The following is an 8,964-nucleotide window of genomic DNA, read 5'->3' on the forward strand; positions in this document are numbered from 1 at the left end:
TAATTAACATATAGTGTATTAGCTTCAGATGTAGAGTTTAGTGATTCATCAGTTGCATACAACATCCAGTGCTCATTACATCACATGCCTTCCTTAATTCCTATCACCTAGTTACCCCATCCCTTCACCTGCCTCCCCTCCAATAATCCTCAGGTTGTTTCCCATAGTTAAGAGTCTTTTATGGTTTGTCTCTCTCTCTGATTTCATCTTATTTTATTTTTCCCTCCCTTCCCCTATGATCCTCTGTTTTGTTTCTTAAATTCCACATATAAGTGAAATCATATGATAATTGGCTTTCTCTGATTGACTTATTTTGCTTAGCATAATTCCTTCTAGCTCCATTCATGTTGTTGCAAACAGTAAGATTTCTTTTTTTTTTTTTAAGATTTTATTTATTTATTCATGAGAGACACAGAGAGAGAACCAGAGACACAGGCAGAGAGACAAAGCAGGCTCCATGCAGGGAGCCCGATGTGGGACTCAATCCCAGGACTCCAGGATTACGCCCCGGGCCAAAGGCAGATGCTAAACCACTGAGCCATCCAGGGATTCCCTAAGATTTCTTTTTTTTTTTTATGGCTGAGTAATATTCCATTGTATGTACACACCACATCTTCTTTATCAATTCATCTGTCGATGGACATCTGGGCTCTTTCCATAGCTTGGCTATCATGGACATTGCTGCTATAAGCATTAGGGTGCAGGTGCCCCTTCAGATCACTGTGTTTGTGTCTTTTGGGTAAATATCTAGTAGTGCAATTGCTGGGTCACAGAGTAGCTATATTTTTAACTTTTGGGGGAACTTCCATACTGTTTTCCAGAGTGGCTGTACCAGTTTGCATTCCCACCAGCAGCATAAGAGAGTTCCCTTTTCTCTGTATCCTCGACAACATCTATTGTTTCCTGACTAGCCATTCTGACTGGTATGAGGTGGTACCTCATTGTGGTTTTGATTTGTATTTCCCTGATACCAAGTAACGTTGAACATTTTTTTCATGTACCTGTTGATCATTTCTATGTCGTCTTTGGAGAAATGTCTGTTCATGCCCATTTCTTGACTGGGTTATTTGTTTTTTGGGTGTTGAGTTTGATAAATTCTTTATAGATTTTAGATACTAGCCCTTTGTCTGATTATACATTTGCATATCTTCTCCCATTCTATAGCTTCTCTTTTGGTTTTGTCGACTGTTTCCTTTGCCATGCAAAAGCTTTTCATCTTGATGAAGTCTCAATAATTCATTTTTACTTTTGTTTCCCTTGCCTTTGGAGATATGTCTAGCAAGAAGTTGCTGTGGCTGAGGTCAAAGAGATTGCTCCCTGTGTTCTCCTCTAGGATTTTGATGGATTCCTGTCTCACATTTAAGTCTTTCATCCATTTTGAGTTTTTTTTGTGTGTGTATGGTGTAAGAAAATGGTCCAGTTTCATTCTTCTATGTGTGGCTATCCAATTTTCCCAACAACATTTGTTGAAGAGACTGTCTTTTCTTCCACTGGATATTTTTTTCCTACTTTGTTGAAGATTAGTCAACCACAGAGTTGAGAGTCCATTTCTGGGTTCTCTACTCTGTTCCATTGATCTACATGTCTGTTTTCATTGCCAGTACCAGCATGGTTATTTTTAATGGAAGCAGTTATGCCTTTACCATATTGAAGTCCATCTCCTTTTATTAACTGTGGGTCAAAGGAGGCAGGGGCCAAGTGCACTGGACCCTCTGGTGAGAGTCTATGTGTTCCCAAGGGGGTGGATCTGAGATTTAGAAGCAAAAATAGCGATGTTTCAGGCCAAGGTATTTGGAAGGTTTCTACAAATTTTGCCAATTGAGTTTTAACAGTGCCATATCTGACTAGCCCTGAGGATTGAGGATGGTATGCACAATGAAAATGTTGCAAAACTGGCCAAACAGCACAGACCTGTCAAAGCACCTGACTAGTAAAGTGGGTTCCCCAATCACTGATGTTCAAGAGGGGTTCTCCAGGTAGGGCTAACAAAATTTTAGCTACAGAAGGGGCACTGGCCTGTCTATGAGAGAAGGCTACAACTCAGTGAGAAAGCACATAAACCATGACTATAACATATTTATATTGATGGAACGGGGCAAGATATATGAAATCCATTTGTCAAAACTCAAAGTTTTAGTCCATTAGGCTATTTTAAGTGTCTGGGAGCAGGGCCAACAGATTTCCCTAGATTGTATTCTGGACAAGTGGAACAGGTGAGATAGGTACTATGGATCCTGCTGATATCAGTTGAAGATTTTGCCCATAAGAAGGGTGATATCTGATCCAATAGGGACTAATGATCAGTGTCCCCAGATTCAGCTATGGTGCCATCAGAAATAGAGCAAGTAAAAACAGTCAAAAGGTCATTTAATTCACCTGCTTCGCCATTTTGATTGCTACTGTCAAATTCTAGAATTATTTCCCCCTTTTGGGAGAAGGAAATTCTGGTATGATACTTCTCTCAAGAAATCTTGGCTGAAGGACACCTGGGTGGCTCAGTGGTTGAGCATCTGCCTTTGGCTCAGGTTGTGATCCCGGGGTCCTGGGATCGAGTCCTGCATCGGGCTCCCTGTGAGGAGTCTGTTTCTCCCTCTGCCTGTGTCTCTGCCTCTCTCTGTGTGTCTCTCATGAATAAATAAATAAAATCTTAATAAAAAAAAAAAAAGAGAAATCTTGGCCTAACAGCCACATGGGTGGCTCAGTCAGTTTAGTGTCTGATTCTTGATTTTGGCTCAGGTCCTAGTCTCAGAGTCATGGGATTAAGCCCTGTGTTGGGCAGTGTGAGTCCGCTTGTCCCTCTATTTCTGCTCCTCCCCCATAGTGCTCTCTCTCTCTCTCAAATAAATAAATAAATTAGTTATTTAAAAATAAATAAAGTCTCCCTGAGAGGATCCAACATCTAAAATAATACCAGAGTTTTCTTTGGAAACAGTCTGAAATGGATTATGACAGTCATGAACAGGTTCATCAGATTTTTGTGTGCAAGCCTGAATTTTGTTCCAATTAGCAGGTTAGGAAAAGCTCTAACAATTGCTCAGTGGAGGTTTTCAGCAAGCGTTCTAGCCATAGGTTAGGGGCTTGTTCATTTTTAATCCTGTTCATGATGTTCCCATAAGACAAATTTTAGCCAAAGTTTGGCCTGGTCCTCACCAACAAACTAACTGATATAAATCCGAAGAACTAGGTTGGTAAGTATTAATAGATACTAATTCTTCAGCAAACCTGTGATTGTCTTCAGTTGGTTTCATAAGAAATTCTTTCACTATGGCTCAAAATTTGGCCTTCAACCAGGGAGCAGAAGAAATTGGGGATTTTTTTTTCATTGGGGGTTATTTGAATCCTCGGGAGACTTAACTTTTAAGGGATTGTGTGTTTGGAAACAAAGGAAATGGAAGAGGGAAAAGAGAGGCCTCATAAGCCCTTTTGTCTTTAATTGTTTGTTTGCCTCAGTCCAGAAATTGTATTTTGCAGAGAGGCAATTTTAGATTCCTGATAGCATTTAGAATCTTTAAAACATCAAAAAAGGCATCCCATGCCATTTTGACAATTTTAAAGCCACGGCTGTTCAATTCTGAGAAAAGTAAGTTTGGGGTGATCTAAAGTTCCCATAATGAGCATTTGTGTTCTAAATTACTTTTGGTTAAGTGATCCATTTTGTTAGAAATGCACATGAAGGGCAGCCCCGGGTGGCTCAGCGGTTTAGTGCTGCCTTTGGCCAGGGGTCTGATCCTGGAGTCCTGGGATCCAGTCCCATGTCGGACTCCCAGCATGGAGCCTGCTTCTTCCTCTGCCTCTCGCTCTCTAATAAATAAAATCTAATAAATAAATCTCTAATAAATAAAATCTTAAAAAAAAGAAATGCACATGAAAAGGAACTGCAATTTTTAAACACAAAACCAGCTGGGGTGCCAGAAAGGAGGGATACACTTTCAAAGCATTTTGATTACTGGGATCCCATTTCTTACAGGCTTTTCTAGAGGGGAAAAATTCCTAAATAGCATAGTTCCAATAGAAATAGCCCAGTTCCCAAAAGCAGTCAAACCCAAAGCCAGACAAGTACTCTTGGAATGGACAAATCCTTAAAACAGATCCTGAATAAAGCCTGGAGAGCACAAGACACAATGAGAGTGGAGCTCAAAGTCCAGCAGAGACTTACCTTCAAACTCCAGTGTGAGAAAGCTTCGAACTCATTGGTCTCAGTGGGTACTGGCACCTGTTTGCTCACTGGCCTTGGAGTTGTTGAGCAGTAGGTAGGGAATAGGGTCAGCTCTGGATCCCACTTCTGACACCAAGTGATGTTAACCTTGAAAATAACTCTACTGGGCAGCTTGGGTGGCTCAGTGGTTTAGCGCCACCTTCAGCCCAGGGCATGACCCTGGAGACCCAGGATAGAGTCCCACATTGGGCTCCCTGCAAGAAGTCTGCTTCTCCCTCTGCCTGTGTCTCTGCCTCTCTTTCTCTCTGTGTCTCTCCTGAATAAATAAATAACATTAAAAAAATAACACTATCAGTTATTTTGCCAACACAAATGGGTTGTTTTGGGCGTAGTAGAGAATTCACTTTAGAACAAACAACCTACAGCAAATACCATAGGTTAGTCCAACAAACAAAGGAGAGAAATATTATTTTATGGAGAAGGAGAAAATTGGGAGGAGGTGTTTTGAATGAAAGTCCAATGGAGAAAAGCACGGGTTCAAGTTGATGACAGTTTCTCATTGGCTGAGTTGCTGGGGTACAATGTACATCTCTTCCTGTTGGGGCCTGTAATTGATGATTCTTTCCTGTTGACAATTTTTCTGTTAGAGTCTGTAACTGGCAATTCTTCCTTAGCTGGCCTTGAGTGAGATGGCATGAGAGCTCCCCCTTCTGTCTTCCCATCCACATTTTAATAAGGTTTTGCTTTTATTAATTTTCACAGTATCAATCTAGGATGAGTGGGAGGAAGGCTAGTGGAGAGACAAGCAGGTGACTAAACCTTAGTGGAAGGGATTTGCGGTGGGGATGGCTATGAAGTTATAGTGAGGTGTGGAGGATGAGATAAATCACAAAACTGCTTAGATGGTGCTCTATTCTTTATACATTATCTTGCTTTATTCCTTCAGTGGGGCTCTGCAATAGGTTTTCTAATTATCTCTATTTTGCTGATGAGAAAACTGAGGCTTAAATACTAAGTGACCTGTCCAAGGTAGTAAATGGTGGAGCCAGCCTCATTTGAACTTGAACACAGATCTGTCTGAAGCCACAACCATGTATGTAAACTCTGTGGCTGCCCTAGAAGTCCCTGATTCCCTGCCCTTCTCCCTCTTAGAGGACCCAATGGTTGGCCCCAAGTCCAGCTCTAGCCTCATCCATTCTTCCTTCCTTAGTCTATTTTGTGCCTCATATGCATTCCAGGTAATACAGGAAACACCTCTCACTTCCCTTCTATGGTTTTAAGCCTTCTGTTGCAAGCTTTAGAAAAACTTGAGTGGACACTTAGGGGCCTCCATCCCTGGCTAAAGAGAAAGAAAGGAAAAAGATCTGAGTCAAGACTGGTGAGAGAAAGCCAGGAAGTGGAGAGGGAGGGGGCAGGGCAGGAGTCTTGAGGCCCCTGCTGGGTGGGATTGGGGAGGTGTAGGCTCAGAAGAGAAGCAGGAGGAGCCCTCAACTACCTATCACTAGGGTCCAAGCCCTGGGAGGGAGGGGAAAGGAGTTGCAGCACATATTACAATATGGTCTGCCATGCATTTTTCATCCCCACTAAGAGAGGGCTGTGATCCAATAGTACCACAGAGCACTCTAAGGTAAACCTTCCTCCATCCATCCATCCATCTGCCCATCTACCCATCTATCTGATTTCAGGCAATTTATTGACATCTACTGTGTGTATCAAACAAGATGAATGAGTGAGGGTCTCTTCATTGAGTTCATAGTCTAAGAGGGAGAGACATGCTATAATAATCACAAAACTGAATAAAAAATGCTGTAATGGCAGCAGGACTATCAGAATGTGGGGTGTAATTCTGCTTGGGAGGAGTGGGTGTATTCATGGAGGGAGGGACACCTGAGCTAGTTCTTGAAGGATTAAGAAGGATTTTCCCAGGGGGAAAAGGCAAAGGTGGATGTTCTCACTGGAAATCGAGTCCTGAACGCAGGAGAGTGCGTGATAGATTCTGGAACACTGAGAAGGGCAGAGGACAAGATTTATAATCTTAAGGCCCTAAATGGCAGGTTAAACTAGAAATCATGGGGCTTGACCCAAGGTGGCCTTGATGTAGGTGGGAAGAGGGGAAGATGGGAGAGATGGCCAGGGTTTTATTCTGAAAGAAATATATGGACTTAGAGGGCTTCTCTCTCCTTTATTATTTACCTTTCCTTCCTCAGCTCCTAGGACCCAATAAACTCTTTAACCCCAAAGGGGTTAAATTGGTAATTGATAAGGGTCTTTCAGGAAATGACCTAAAAGCAAAGAAAACTTTGTCGATTCCCAAGAATAGAGCTTCCAGAACCATCTGATGCCAGATCTGGGGTCTACTTCCTCATCTTACAGGTGGGCAAATAGGCCCAGAGAGAGACTTGTTGAGGACCTCCCTCCTCCCAGTCCAGGGTCTGTCTACTGTTGTCAAACAGGGAACATCCACTCTGGGATGGAATGAAAAAGAAGCTGAATGGCTCCCACCTCAGAAGTCCAGCAGGAATCCTTGGAAGCTAGACAAAGTAGCCTCCAATGTCCTCCAAACACTCAAGTCTTATGTGAGCCTAGAGATCTTGAAAAGATTTTCAGAACCATCTAAGATGAGGAATAGTGAAATCTATGAGGAAAAGTAACTATGGGGATCCCTGGGTGGCGCAGCGGTTTGGTGCCTGCCTTTGGCCTGGGGCGTGATCCTGGAGACCCGGGATCGAATCCCACGTCGGGCTCCCGGTGCATGGAGCCTGCTTCTCCCTCTGCCTATGTCTCTGCTTCTCTCTCTCTATCTCTCTCTCTCTCTGTGTGACTATCATAAATAAATAAAAAATATTAAAAAAAAAAAAAAAAAAAAAGAAAAGTAACTATGAGGTGAGCTTAGACTCTTGTTTTGTTTTCATAATTCTATTTCTGGAAAACATCTTTTTAAAATCAATAATGTGACAATGTCATGAGATTTAACTTGCACAATAATCCCATGAGGTAAGGGGCACCTGGGTGGCTGAACCGGTTAGCGTCTGCCTTGGGCTCAGGTCATGATCCCAGGGCCCTGGGATGGAGCCCTGTGCCCCACGTCAAGCTCCCCCCTGAACAGGGAGTCTGCTCGTCCCTCTCCCTCTGCCCCTTCCTCCTGCTCTCTCTCACACACTCTGTCTCTCTCAAATAAATAAATCTTAAAAAAAAGAATCCTATGAGGTGGGTTCTATTAGTATCTCTATTTTATAGATAGGGAAACTGAGGCTCAGTGAAATAGCTAGAGCAGGAACAGCCAGTTACAAGTGACAGATCCTAGATTTATAGACTTGATAAGTTATGCTGACCCATAATACATCCTTGATAAATGATAGCTATAATTATCTTCCAAGTTTCTTTTTTTTTTAAGATTTTATTTATTTATTCATGAGAGACACACAGAGAGAGAAGCAGAGATCTAGGCAGAGGGAGAAGCAGGCTCCATGCAGGGAGTCTGATGTGGGACTTGATTCCAGATCCCGAAATCACACCCTGAGCCAAAGGCAGACGCTCAACTGCTGTGCCACCCAGGCATCCCATCTCCCAAGTGTCTATGTGAAAATGTATACTTAATTTATTTCTTAAGATTTTATTTATTTATTCATAGAGAGACACACACACACACAGAGGCAGAGACACAGGCAGAGGGAGAAGCAGGCACCATGCGGGGAGCCTGACGGGACTCGATTCTGGGTCTCCAGGATCATGCCCTGGGCTGCAGGCAGCGCTAACCCTGCTAACCGCTGCCCTGTATCCTTATTTTATAATAAGGCTTTGACTTCTCCCAATAATTTTTTTTAAACTAATAAACTGGCCTGCCAGGGTAGAGGGCTCTCACCTCTCTCACGTGAACTAGGTGTTTGAGTGTCCTCTGCTCCAGGACCATAGGCTATGCCTCAGGTTCTGGGTAGGAGAGAGGTATGTGGTAAATCCTGATGCCCGGGTAAATGCGAATCCACCTTCCCTAGTCTTGCTGAGGAGGGAGGAGGGAGGAAGACCACAGCAGGGCTCCCAAGGCAGACCCCTTCAAGGGCAGAATGAATGTAAACAAGGTGACGGTATAAAGTTGTTGACCACAGCTCCAACCTCCCAGAAACAGTTGGCCCAGTATAACCTAAAGGTTTCTCAACTCCTATACCTCAAGCCTCAGAGAAATTTCTAAGAGAAGCTCAGAGGCAAGAGCACTCTCCCACCTCTGACTTCCAGTTACACTTTCCACCTGAACTCCTCCCTTGACAGGAGGCCTGTACCACTTGCACCTTGGCCTATCTTCCCCTGCCTGTTTCACCAAAGTGGGAGCTTCTAGAAAGAGTACAGAATTTGGAGGCAGACAGTTCTGGGTTTGAATACACTTTTGCTGATTACCTGCATAGTCCCGAGCAAATCGCTTCACTTCTCTGAGCTTGTTTTCACATCTATAAACCTCATAATGTTGGCATCTGGCACTTGGAAGGCGCTCATTAATTCATAGCTCCCTTCAGCCTCCAATTGGTGTGTTAGGAATGCCTCAAGAAGCTGGTCCTCTCCTGAATGCAGATTAGACAGTCAAATGGAAAACATTACAAAGTCAGTCTGAGATATGCAAGAGAGTTTTGGTGGTGGAGCCCATGAGTAAGGAAGTGGGTGCCTGAGAATAGAAGTCATAGATTTTTAGACCATCACCGCTGAAAAGCTGAGAGACACTGATAAAAATAGTTGAAAGCAGCAAATGTTTTTGAAAGCTTACCCTATGTGGGTGTTGTGATAGGTACTATTAATAATTATTTCATTTAATACTCAGGGCA

General features: G+C 43.0%; 1 protein-coding gene across 2 annotated transcripts in view; it reads left to right on the forward strand.

Moving 5' to 3' along the window:
- The window catches only part of CRYBG2 (crystallin beta-gamma domain containing 2), a 43,594-nt gene that overhangs the window by 33,777 nt on the left and 853 nt on the right, over nt 1-8,964 (forward strand). The gene's annotated exons all lie outside the window — the stretch shown is intronic.

The sequence above is a fragment of the Canis lupus genome, chromosome 5 (genome assembly GCF_048164855.1).
Source record: "Canis lupus baileyi chromosome 5, mCanLup2.hap1, whole genome shotgun sequence".
Lineage (NCBI taxonomy): Eukaryota > Metazoa > Chordata > Mammalia > Carnivora > Canidae > Canis > Canis lupus.